This window comes from Leucopleurus acutus (assembly GCF_964270905.1).
Source record: "Leucopleurus acutus genome assembly, chromosome: 14".
NCBI classification, from domain to species: Eukaryota; Metazoa; Chordata; class Mammalia; order Artiodactyla; family Delphinidae; genus Leucopleurus; species Leucopleurus acutus.
Window position 1 is genome coordinate 8888037 of NC_139156.1, and position 11892 is coordinate 8899928.

The following is an 11892-nucleotide window of genomic DNA, read 5'->3' on the forward strand; positions in this document are numbered from 1 at the left end:
ACTCCAGATGAAACTGATTTTACAGCTCCGTCAACCAAAGATTTTATTTATGTTCAAAATATTCAAAGAGGTAAATGAAGGCATAAATTCATTTAAAGCAATTCAAGGAATTATACAATTGACCCTTGGACAACATAGGTTTGAACTGTGTGGGTCCACTTATACGTGGATTTTTTTTTTCAATAAATATGTACTACAGTACCACACAAGCCACTGTTGGTTGAAGCCACAGAGGTGGAACTGTGGATACAGAGGGCTGACTATAAAGTTATACACAGATTTTCAACTGCAAAAGGATCAGTGCCCCTAACCCCCACATTGTTCAACAGTCAACTGTATATCAAAAATAGGCAAGTGGGGCTTCCCTGGTGGCGCAGTGGTTAAGAGTCCACCTGCCGATGCAGGGGACACGGGTTCATGCCCTGGTCCAGGAAGATCCCACATGCCGTGGAGGGGGAAAAAAGACAGATGTTCTGTAAAGGAACAATAGTCTCACAACAGACCTGTCAACAGGAAATACAGATGATTTTAAAAAAATAAGGATGCTGAGGAGAAAGTGACTTTCAAGTTAGAATTTTATATCTAGCTAAACTATCCTTCAAGAGTGAGGACAAAATAAAGGCATTATCTGGAATACAGACATATACTCAGGTTCTTACTAGGAAAAAAAAAAAAACTACTAAAGGATATATTTCAGCAAGAAGAAAAATTAACCAAAGGGAACAAACAACTATGGGCAAAGATAAAAAATACATATGTTAACACATTTAATTAACTGCTAGATTATACAAAAAAAAACTTTGATAATTTAAAATTGGGTAAAACTAAAACTATAAACATCAATTAAAGGATAGTGGAATAGAGTGTTCAGTGAGTAGGTAACATATGAGAGACCACTGTGGTTGATGGGAAGAGGCTAGAATTACTGAATAATTATAGAGTATGACAGAAAATTTTACAGTTAATTATGAGTGTTAACATTTTAAGGGTAACTACCAACTTATAGTTTCCAAACCAGAAGTGAGGTGGAAGAATAGGGAGGAACATGAAAAACTCTATCAATCCAATAGAGAGCAGAGAAAGAGGAAAGAGAAAACAAAAGCATAGTAAACAAAAATGTGCAATAAGACAGTAGAAACTGTAGAAATAAACTCATATGTTCAGTGATCACACACACACAAAATCTAAATGGATTAATTCATCAGTTAAAAGACTGATATTATTAGATTGCTTTTGCATTTTTAATCCAGGTATGAGATACTTAAAATAGATATACGTGGGCTTCCCTGGTGGCGCAGTGGTTGAGAGTCTGCCTGCCGATGCAGGGGACACGGGTTCGTGCCCCGGTCCGGGAAGATCCCACATGCCGCAGAGCGGCTGGGCCCGTCCGGAGCCTGTGCTCCGCAACGGGAGAGGCCACAACAGTGAGAGGCCCACGTACCGCAAAAAAAAAAAAAAAAAAAAAAAAAAACAGATATACGTGAAATCCCCAAGGCTGAAAACATACATATATATAAATATACATGACATGCAAATGTTAACCAAAATAAAGCTCACAGGGTAATATTACATCAGATAATACTTAAAGCAAAAGGTATTCATAGGGATGAAGAGGCATACTTTGTAATAATTAAAGGGAAAAATCCACCTAGAAGTTATAATAATCATAAACTTGTATATATCTGATAACATAGCCTCAAAATATTGTAATTCATAAAATATATAAACATACATAAAGCAAAAGGCAAAAAAATACACAAAGAAAAATCAGAATTACAAGCAGAAACTGAAAAATCAACATAGTGGGAGAGCTTAACACATCAGAAAACTGACAGATGATATAGTTCAAAATTAATAAGAACATAACAGGACTTCCCTGGTGGCGCAGTGGCTAAGAATCCTCCTACCAATGCAGGGGACACGGGTTCGAGCCCTGGTCCAGGAAGATCCCACATGCCACGAAGCAACTAAGCCTGTGTACCATAACTACTGAGCCTGTGTGTCACAACTACTGAAGCCCCCGTGCCTAGAGCCTGTGCTCTGCAACAAGAGAAGCTACTGCAATGAGAAGCCCGCGCACCACAACAAAGAGTAGCCCCGTTCGCCGCAACTAGAGAAAACCCACACGCAGCAACAAAGACCCAGGGCAGTCAAAAATAAATAAATAAATGTATTAAACAAACTAAAAAGCAATTTAAAGATTGGGTCTATTTAAAGAAAAAAAAAGAACATAACAGATCTGAACAACAAAATCAGCAATCTAATAAATATAAAAACTGAACCATGCACCTGACAAGTAGAGAAAAAAAATCTTTGTAGATGTATAAAAACCTACTTGTGTCACAATGGAAAACTTAAATCACAAAAACTGGTATCATTCAAAGGGTAAGCTGTGACGAAGTGAGAGTGGCATGGACATATATACACTACCAAACGTAAGGTGGATAGCTAGTAGGAAGCAGCCGCATGACACAGGGAGATCAGCTAGGTGGTCTGTGACCACCTAGAGGGGTGGGGTAGGGAGGGTGGGAGGGAGGGAGACACAAGAGGGAAGAGATACGGGAACATATGTATAACTGATTCACTTTGTTGTAAAGCAGAAACTAACACACCATTGTAAAGCAATTATACTCCAATAAAGATGTTAAAAAAAAAATTGGTATCATTCAGACCACTCTTTCTGACTACACTGTCATTAAGCTATAAATCAATTAAAAAATAGCCCATATGTTTGGAATTTTAAATGTACATCTCAATAATTCATGGGTAAAAGAGGAAAACTCGGTGGAAATAATTATTAAGTATGTGGAACCAAACAACTATGAAATAACTCATATCAAAACTGGTGAGATACAATGAAGAATGTACTTAAAAGTTAATATATAGCTTTATATACATTTATTTTAAAATAAGACTGAGAATTAGTGAGTTTTGTGTTCCAGTAAAGAAGCATGAAAGAGAACCAAAGAGCCAGACTGATCTATAAAAGTCACAAATAATCAACATCAGGAATAGTAAAGTAAACAGTAAAGATTTTTTAAATCAAAAGAATACTCTGAACAATAAATTTGAAAATTTACATGAAATAAATAGGTTTTTAAAATATGTATGTTCAAATTACTAAAATCGACTCAAAAGAATCTGCCTAAATAAATCAAATTGAACTGCTAATGTAGAGTCTCTACCACCCCTACACTTAAAGCCTACAAGGTCCAGATGATTTTCTACACAGCTTTTACCAAACTTTCAAGGAATTTATAATCATTGTTTTAAATCATTTCAGAGACTAGAAAAATTAAGGAAGCTACCCAATTTATTTTATAAGGTGAACATAAACTTGATACAACTGGACAAGGTCCATACAAGAAAGAATAAATGGACCTATAGAACTGCATCTCAGAGACTCCAAGAAATGCAAGTAAGGCAAGAAATACAAAAGAAGGCACAGCCTACACACCACTGCAAAAAATAGCCCCAGACCAAATATGTCGGTGGAAGCAAGATCTCCATTTCTCAGGGGCCCCAAGGTCTCTGCTCCTGGGTGCACACCTCTGTTCCCTTCTCCTTAACTTACCTGCTTGCACGTGGGCCAGAAGTGGCTTCCTCAGCCCCTAAATATGTAGGACCCACCATTCAGTTGTGGAACCCACCACCATTGCCTCAGTCTGTTTAGTGCCCTAGGAGGGAATTCCATTTGATCCAACTCATCTTTCTTCAGCAAGACAACAAAAGTCCAAGGTCACTACTCCAGGTCCAACCAGAAAGTCAGCTGCCCTTGAGTCAAGCATTATCTTAAGTCCATTTAAATGTGCTGGAGAGGGGTGAGCTGAGGTTATATACACAGTCCTGTGGTTTTGTGTCCATCCCATGGAGCCTTGGTCCAGGACTGAAAGTGCAATTGTGCAGAAGATATGTTGGGGGGTGGTAATTTGAGAGACTTTTTTTTTTTAACAATGATTATTATCATGATATGTAATATATTTACATTTGGTATGTATCCACATAATGTTCATTCACTACACCTCCAATATCTCTAGGCTTAAGAGAAAAATATCTAATTCTTATCTCCTTCCTCTCAGCCTCAGGCCACTTCGCTGGCTTATGTGCCTGCCCGACCCAGTAAACTGTAAGCTTCTTGAAGACAAAAGCAAAAATTCATCTTTGATTAATTATAACAACAATCATACATCAATTATATCTCAATAAAGTTGGGGACAATAATAACATCACCAATTAACATTTTGTAATGGTAACAGACCATATATCAGTGTTAATCACTTTATACCCATTATCTCATCTAATCCTTATAACCACCCTATGAAATAGGCACCACATTATTACCACCACATAAAAGACCAAGGACATGGGGCTCAGAAATTAAATAACAACCGCAAATTCCATAGTTAGCTAGTAACAGCAACTGCACTCAAACCCAACATGTCAGCTACAGACCCCACCATCCCGAACCCAATGCTGTGTCCAAGTCAGGTCATTTAGAAGTGTAGGTGGGTGGATGGATGGATGGATGGATGGATGGACAAACAGATGGATGGACAGATGGATAGATGGGTGAATGGATGGATGGATGGGTAAATGGGTGGATGGAGGAAGGGAGGAATGGATTGATGGATGGGTGGGTAGATGGTGGATGAATGAAAATGTTAGGAAAACAAAAAGTGACCCACAAAGGGAATACTTTGGTGGCCAGTGAGCTTAGTGGCATTAAGGCACGTTCCTGAGTAAGGTTAAGGGCATGGATTTGTTATATTCCTACTCTAGGTAAAACCTGGACCCCTAATAAAAAATCCCTACCACTGGTCCTAAAAGCGTAAGGGTCTGTGTGTGTGTGTGTGTGTGTGTGTGTGTGAAAGAGAAAGAGAGAGAGAGGGGGGAAGGGATGAAGGACAGAAATAAACACACGGTGAGTGTCAATTCTCTTTTAGGAGCTTTCACAAATCTGAGTTTGTCTGGATCAGCACAAACCCACCCTCACAAATGCTAGTGGGTCAGAAGGGTCATCTTCTCATGAAAGACATCTTATTATGCTCTAGAGACCACGGAAGCAAGTCAGAAAGGTTTTAGCACCTTTGTTCACCTCTAAACATTTGCCCTTTATAACAACGTTAAAAGCAAAAGGCTCTGAAAGAATGAAATGCCTTTTGAAAAAAGACTTCACACTTGCTTCTAATTCTCCTACTTGTGTCACTTAGGTTCGGTCAGGGGAGCAGAGACACCACGAGGTCATGGAATAGGGCTTTATTATAGGAATCTGACCATATATAGTTGTGGGAAAAGCTGAGGGAGGGGCGTAAAGGTCTGGAAGGGATGCTGGAGGATCAGCAGTCACCAAGCCATCTATCAGAGAGGGCAGGCATGTCCAGACACCAAAAGAACTGCAAAGGGAAGCTGGGGCGAGGCCTCTGCACAGCTGCAGTCCTGTCATTCTGCAGCCACCCATCTGGTGGTGGGCCTCAGGGCCAAGAGTCAGAAAGAAATGCTAGATGCAGATCAGAAGAAAGCAAGGAACCCATCAGACACCTCTGCAGCCATCCATCACTGCACCTGACATCCAACAAACCTTGGAGAGTAATGGCCATCCCAGTCTGTGTATGTTCCTCTTTGGGCCAACTCTAACCCGGAAACAGGCAGGCAAGGGGATGCTGGGAAACGTAGTTCTCAGCTTAACCAAAGGCAACCCAGCACAGTCCACCAGACTCCTTTAATTAAATATAGAATACTTAACGTTATTACTCACATCTTTGGGGAGACTGTGCGTTTTAATCATAATTACATGATAAATATTTCATGGTATATATCTTTGTCATATAATTAGGAATAAAAAATGTAATCTCAAATAGATGCTAAAAAATTCAAATGGCTGAGGATGTCATTAAAGCCTTGACTGAAATATGGTCAGAAGGTAACTCAAGGTCTTCAAGCATGATCTCCCAAGAAACATGTCACAATCAGGTATTTTTAAAAGTGCATTGAAATGGAAACACCCCAAAAGAAAAAAAAATTATGTGGCTTTAAGTATGGGGTGAAAACCTAAAGAATATATCCACCTCAAGCTACAATCTGGCAAAAGATATTTTAGCCAGTTTATGAAATCAATATCCTTTCTTCTCTGGCCACTGCTAAGACAATGGCATTCATCTCACTCATTCATTTTGAAAATATCTTCATTTTTTCAAATCCCCGAGGTTAGGGACTATGCTATGTTACTTCTAAAGGCCCTCACAGCACCTAATACAAGGACATAGGCACTTGGGGAAAAATCTCTGGACAAATTTCAATCTAGTTCCATATTTACTGCATTCACTTCATACAACGCACTGTTTGGTGCTAGGGAGCTGTGAACAAAGGGGTTCCTGACCTCTAGGGGCTCATAAACCAGTAAGAAACTACTCATGCACAAAATTTACTCTGAAAATAGAAATAGATGGGGCTTTGATAAGTGCTGTAGCTGAAATACAAGAAAGTATGCTTTTGGGAACATAGGAAGAGGTGAGATTAATGTGATAGAGGGAATGTAGGAAGGTGTCTTGCAGGAGGTGGGAACAGGCCTTGAAGAGTAATCCTTCAAAAGAAGGATTCTGTGTGTGGATTTTGTACATGTGCGTGTGTGCGTGAGAGAGAAAGAGAGGAGATAAGCACGGAGGAGGGAAGAGTACAGCTGAAGATAAATTGAGGAACTTGCTGGGGATAAATTAGGCATGACTTCCCAATGGATCAACTTAAATATTCTCCACGCTTCTCCCTCAACCTACGGCAAAGTCAGTGCCCATGGCTTCCATCGTTACATCCTCAAACTCAGTAAGAAACACTTCTATCAAGAGTTAACATCCTAGGTTTGAAGAACTCACATCCTGTGAAGGAAACTGGAAACTCTTAGATGGGTCAAGCAAACTCTTGTATCCACGAACTACACTCCCCCCCGCCTCTGGCTGTCATTCATGTAGCATACATACATTTATTATGGTTTCCCCACCTGTAAAATAACATCACTCTCATTTGTTTGTTGTGAGAGGGAAGACTATTGAAGGAAATAGTGGGAAAAAACTATGGAAACAATAGTGTCCTTTAGAAGCGATGATTATCGAGTCATTTAAGGACTCTAAGCAGGAAGAGGTAAAGCATTTCAGTTTTTATTTCAAAACTTCATCCACTGAAATACTTAATATAACAAGTCCATACTTGCAGAAGCTGAGAACCTTTGCCTTTCGAAAGGAAAGAGACATCAGGTCAGGCCATGTCAGCATGGGGATGTGCCTCAGAGAGCCTCTCAGGAAGAGCTGGAGCCTCAAGTCCCTCACGCACCCCAGGACACCCAGCTAACTGGGCCAGACCTCGGTTTCCTGACGTCTAGCCCAAAGCTGTTAACCCTACTCCACATTTTCCCAAGAAGTTGTATTTCAGGGTAGAAATTTTGCTTCAATATTTTCCCAACATGTTCCTCTTCAAAGTTACTAGACTTGAAAAATCTATACACCATCCAAATAATCAGCTTACTAAGATGCATGTTTTACAATCCAGTGGTGCCCACAAACACCTACTGTTTTTCTGAATCTCCAGAGGTATGTTCTGCTTAAATGTGAGCTGGGCCCAAAGTGAGGACAAGGGCATCTCCTAAGCTACTGCCTGGCACAGTGCATGTGTTTTTGTTTTAATTACTGGAAGTAAAATGTGCTATTTCACTGTGCCCTCAAAAGGCCCAATTATTATGGCATAACGCAGGCCACGTCAGAGCCAATGCTTGGTCTTCAGGCATGCAACGGGCTGATTTATCCATTGCCACCCCCATCGCCTGGACCAATGGCACAATGGCGCCCCAAGCATCTACTTCAAAAACCCACCAATGGCCTCATTTTCCTAAGTCAACTTTTGCACAAACGGCTTTCATTATCTGCCTATTGATTGAAGGAAAGGAGAGAGGGCAAGAGGAAGAAGGAAGTGAGAGAGGATCAAAGGAACAACAAAAAAAAGTGAAGGACTATATGGTCTGAATTACAGATCCGCATGATTAGCTATAAGCAGTGGCCAACAGAAGACCCTGAAGGGTATGCCATTGTAACCTTCAGCCTGGCACAGGCTTCTGATCCCTGAGGGCTATGAGGCTGTTGTGAGAGATCCCTGGTATTTTTTCCAGCAAGCAATTGGCAGTGATGGAAGATTACATTAGAAGAACAGCCATGATGCCATGTTTTCTGTGAGGCCCTCAACATTATGAAGCTTTTCAGATCTCAGTTCTCTAGGTGTCCAAGGAGTTGGGATACCCGTCATTCAGTAAGTTCCCACATATGTCAGACAATGCTCGTTTCAAACTGGTTTCTTCAGTTTCCAGTTCCTGAACTTTATTTCTGGAGAGCCAATAAAAACAAAGATGAATCCCCTTCTCCCAAAAGTAATGACAACTCCACCCACATATATTATATAGGCTTAGCCTCTAGCACAGCTGCCACTCCCTCCAACATGTCCACTTCCCTCTCCTGCCAGGTTCTTCTCCGGAGTTACCAAAAAAGCAGAACCTTTCACAGGCATTTTTGTCCCTTTAATTGCAAATCTACAATTAGCTGCTCAAGGCAACAAGTATTAAAAATAACTTTCCCTACTCTTATTTTTCTTCTCATCCACTCCACAAGAAGCTCTAATCAGGGAGAAACCAGTCCAGATTAAAAAGATGAAATCAATCAGGAAGGTTGGCAAAACAGGTCTAAACATTGGCCAAAAGAGGAAACAGGAATAATCCCCTCTTCTGAGCTCTATTCATTTTGGATCGATAATGAATAAGAAAACCTTTTCTGAAATTTGGACTCTAGCCAAATTAAAATTTTGCCTTGATAGCCCAATTTAAATTTCAGCTTAGTCCTACTATTTCCCAAGTAATCCCAAGAGGCTAGTTTTTCTGTTTCCACAGGCTTGTCCCCAAACTGTTTTCACTATTTTCAGCCAAAAAGTGCTTCTTTATAAATATTGAATGTGCCCAACCCCGGTTATGCGGATGGTTATTCTACTGCTTCCAGGCAGAAGTCCTGTTCAAAGTACAGACCAAATATTACTACTATTATTAGCAATATTACTACTATTATATGCTAATTTCCATAAAGGAGTCTCTCTTCAAGAATTAAATATATTCCCTCTGATCTCATTTGCTTTTCCTCCTAAGACAAGTCAATTTATCGCAAATTCTGATAGTGAAGTCCAAATAAATGAGATTTCTCTTTCTCTTCAATAGCTTCAGATCTGAGTCCAAAACGAAACTCTGGATAATGCCTGGCAGGCACAAGCACAGGATGTTTTGAAATGGCACAAATGGTAGGTCTTATTGCAAAGTAAAGGTGAAGCCCAACATTTAACAGAGCACATTCCGTTAACATAAGTAAAGTAAGCAAGGAAGTACCAAGCTCTGAATAAACAGTGCCCATTCTAACTTGTGCTGGTAACTGAGGTCCATGTTCACCTGATGAACAACAGCAACTAAGGGCAACGATCATGGCCACAGCCTAATGGGTAACATCCTTGCCCTCCATTCCACGACCCCCTTCACGTTAGTCACATACGGAAAGCTGTGCTTCTCCACAGTATCACCAGTGATCTTGATGAACTAACAGTGAACCCAGCCAGAGGGCCGCTTCTACACCCAAAGCTTGAAGGCAAACGCTGCCATTGTTCCCAACAAGGGCATTTCTTTAAATGGAGAATGCTAATAACTGACTGCCATGTTAAGCTGTGAAATAATGAAAAAAACTGAAGGATTTCTGTCTGGCAATTCAGTAAGAATGTTAGGGCTTACAGGCTGAGGACATATGGGTAATGTAACACTAAAGACAAATCATCTGGGCTCTTTAAGAATACATGGCTGATGCTAAGAAAATCTTCAAGAGCCAAGTATTTTGAGAATTATGAAGTGATGTTATAACAAGGTCAGGAGTCTAGGTACATAGGTTTTAAATTACTGCAATAGTCTATAACAGAGTCCTATAAAGGGATGAAAGGTACTTCGTTACCACATTGGAAAAGCAAACTTAGGTGCTTCTGAGACCAGTAGGCATAATTCGTACGGCTTCCTCAGGTTTGTGTTAACTGCACAAAGTTAGCTAGGATGGTCAGAGGTGAAAGAATATTTCTTGGGAAATTAGTTAATGAAATAAACCACTGGAAATGAGCCTTCAATTACTTCAGTCTGACACCCTGCTCAGTAAAGCAAAGCATTTCTTTTTCCATTTCTCTATTCAAGTCAGGTGACTGGAAAAGTCATCCCACCAGTGGTGTATTCAAACAAAGCAAAACAAAATACCACCAATTGCTTTTCATTTAAAGTAAGTTCTGAGAGCTGGTTGCCAAATCCTGAGTTATACTAAACAAGCAGGCTAACTCATGCGTGTTCCCCCAATTATAGCTCTCTATAAATCACAGTAGAGTCCAGTTTTTACGTTCAGATTTCTTTACATCAGGACACAAAATAATTCCCAACTAAGAAGCCAATGCCCCACAACAACTCCATAAGTTCTGTGGGTATCTGTCAAAATGAAAGCATTGTTGCAACACACCACTGATCAAGGGCAAAGCGCCTTTGTACGTAATGGTCCAGTCAGTATTTGTGGCCACCAGGCTCAGCAGCTCTCATTTCTCTTAGCACTAGTCCCAAAGCAACGTAGCCAGGTGCCACTTTGAAAGGAAAACTGCTGCAACTAGTCCTAATAGCTTAAATCAGTATTTTCCCAAGTGAAAGATGGGCTACCCAGAGATATTTCAAAGACTGAGGAGGGGAAGTCACAGGAGAGAAGAACCATGAAACCAGAGCTATGGTTTCCTTCCTGGATGGCAACAAGGATGTTTTATTTTTAATACACCTAACCTATTGGGTACTATTAACACACTCATCTATTTTCTTGGGGAAAGAACAACCACTGTTAGATTATGCAGTTTTCACCCTTGAAGACCCAACACATCAGAGAACTGGTATTCCTTTTGTCATAGTGACTGATCTCATAGTTCAAGAAAGGGGGGCACTCAGGGGGACTTTCCTGACAGTCCAGTGGTTAAGACTCCACACTTCCACTGTAGGGGGCACGGGTTTGATCCCTGGTCAAGGAACTATGATCCTGCATGCAGCCCACAGCATAGCCTAAAAAAAAAAAAAACCCTTTCCTTCTACATCTTATTAACAACACCTGATGTCAAATAGGGGTCGGTTCATTCCAGAATAGAAAACAGTATACCATTTATGCAAATTTTTTTAAACATATGCAGGCAGACCTCGTTTTATCACGCTTCACTTTATTGTACTTGGCAGATGTTGCGGTTTTTTTCTCTTACAATTTGAAGTTTTGTGGCAACCCTATCTGTGCCATTTTTCCAACAGCAGTTGCTTACTTCATGTCTGTGTCACATTTTGGTAATTCTCACAATATTCCAAACTTTTTCATTATTACTATGTTTGTTATGGTGATCTATAATCAGTGATCTTTGATAATACTCTTGCAAAAAGATTACAGCTCGCTGAAGGCTCAAATGACGGCTAGCATTTTTCAGCAATAAAGTAATTAAGGTATGTACATCGTATTTTTAGACATAATGCTATTGCACACGTAACAGACTACAGTCTAAACATAACTTTTATATTCACTGCAACACCAGACACCTTGTGTGCATCCTTCACTGCTGTAATACTCACTTCATCGTGGCAGTGTGTACCGAACCAACAATACCTCTCAGGTCTGCCTGTATATGGATACTTCACGAGCATAAAGGCATAAGTGGGTACAATACTTAAGAATGGAAAGTGGAAATGTGGTGAGACGGGGTACAAATGAGGCTTCAAACATGTGCAGTGTTTTATTTTAAAACAAAGGGAAGTAAATATGACAAAATATTAACATTTTAAAATCT